General features: G+C 62.5%; 1 protein-coding gene across 1 annotated transcript in view; it reads right to left on the bottom strand.

Annotated features, from left to right (window-relative positions):
• CACNG3 (calcium voltage-gated channel auxiliary subunit gamma 3) overlaps nt 1–1,161 on the bottom strand; it is a 27,231-nt gene extending 26,070 nt beyond the window's left edge. The window contains exons 1-2 of the mRNA XM_042037484.1: nt 994–1,161; nt 800–886 (exon numbers count right to left, since the gene is read on the bottom strand). The gene's annotated coding sequence lies outside the window, so the exon portion shown is untranslated. The remainder of the gene's footprint in view (nt 1–799; nt 887–993) is intronic.
• Between the last annotated feature and the right edge of the window lie 536 nt (nt 1,162–1,697).

Raw genomic sequence — 1,697 nt, 5'->3', positions numbered from 1 at the left:
GGGGGGCTGCGCCGCCGGGACACCGCCCCCCGCCCGCTCCGACCGGCCGGCGGCGGGGACAGCGACCGGCACCGGCACCGGGGGGACGGGGACCAGGACGGGAAACCCACCCCGGGGTGCCGGGACTGGGCGGAGACCGTGACCGTGACTGCCCCGGGAACCCCACCCCAGGACGCTGGGATCGGGGACTGACCCGGCAGATCGGGAGAGGGACCCTACAAGAATATCTGGACTGGGCGGGGGGACCCCACCACTGGGTGCCGGGACTGAGCGGGGACCGACACCGTGACCGTGACTGCCCCAGGGACCACACCCCGGGATTCTGGGACCGGACCGGGACTGTCTTGGGACCTGGACCGGGTGGAAGTCCCCTCGAAGTGCCAGTACCGCCCCAGGGACAGTCACCCACCCGCACCAGCCTCCCGGCACGGGGCCGCTCGATTCCCTGATTCCCCCCACCTTAGTCCGCCCGGACCCTGAGCTGCTGCACCAGTACCGGTGGGGCAAGGGGCTGGGGGCCACGCACCCACACAGCGGACCCCAGAGAGGGCACAGCACCTGCCCACGCTGATACGGAGCTGTCCCTGCCCCGGCTACACCGGTGTTTATCCTCTGCCCAAGAGCTGGTTCAGCCTGAACGCCCCTTGTAAACGCAAGCCACTCCTGAACCATTCCCAGCAGTTAACCCCCCTGCCTTCTCCCTCTCCGCTGTCTCCTCATCTCCCTGAAACATCCCTCACCCGGTTGGATGAGCCCATGACTCACGCAACCTTTCCAACAAGCCCTAGAATACACTTACCTCTGGAATTGACGGTCCTGTAAGGGCCACGGGTGAGACAGGAAAGCGAATGATTTATACGACGGCGTGTACTTCCCCAGCCCTCATCTGTATGCACTCACATGGAAATACTAGTTATTTACTCCAAAAAGGCAAACAGAAAATTATGAAAGTACTGAGAAATTAAGAATGCGAAAATTAAGTAGCTCCTCAACCTGAAATCACCGTCTGTGCTGCTCCCCAGGCAGGGCACGCTGATTGCTGCCCCGCCGCGCTCCCTCCCCAGCTTCCCGCTGGCTCCTGGCTGTGGATCACCCTGGTTCATTCCCTGCTTCCCCACGGGCCCTGTGCCTGGTTCCCAGCTCAGGCTGGAGGCGGTGCAGCTCTGCCCAGGCTCTCTGGGCGCACAGCACCAGCTCCTGCTTCCCAGCGTTTCCATCTGGAGAGTGGCAGTGCTTGGTGAGCTGGGAGGGGACACAGCTCTCTGAGGAGTGCGAGGATGGGGACACAGGCATTGGGGTCAGCAGCACCCACTCATCCACCCTGCATCACAGGGGTTTTTCCTGTGCATTTTTTGAGGAAGGGTTATTGATTCTCAGTTTTGGGGAGTGGTGCTGGCAGAGGCACATGCTGGTTCACAGGTCACACCTTGGTGTCACAGACTGGACACCGAGATGAGCCCTGGGCATGGCTGCACTGGGACGCTGGTCATAGAATCAGAGAAGCCCAGAATGGTTTGGGCTGGAAGGAATGCTAAAGCCCATCCAGTGCCACCTCCTGCCATGGGCACAGACACCTCCTCTATCCCAGGCTGCTCCAAGCCCTGTCCAGCCTGGCCTTGGACACTTCCAGGGATCCAGGGGCAGCCACAGCTTCTGTGGGCAACCTGTGCCAGGACCTCCCCACCCCCACAGGGAGA

This window comes from Corvus kubaryi, unplaced genomic scaffold (assembly GCF_017639235.1).
Source record: "Corvus kubaryi isolate FWS band 111438036 unplaced genomic scaffold, C.kubaryi_AGA036_p1.0 37387, whole genome shotgun sequence".
In the NCBI taxonomy this organism is placed as follows: Eukaryota; Metazoa; Chordata; class Aves; order Passeriformes; family Corvidae; genus Corvus; species Corvus kubaryi.
This window is presented reverse-complemented; position numbering and strand designations above follow the sequence as displayed.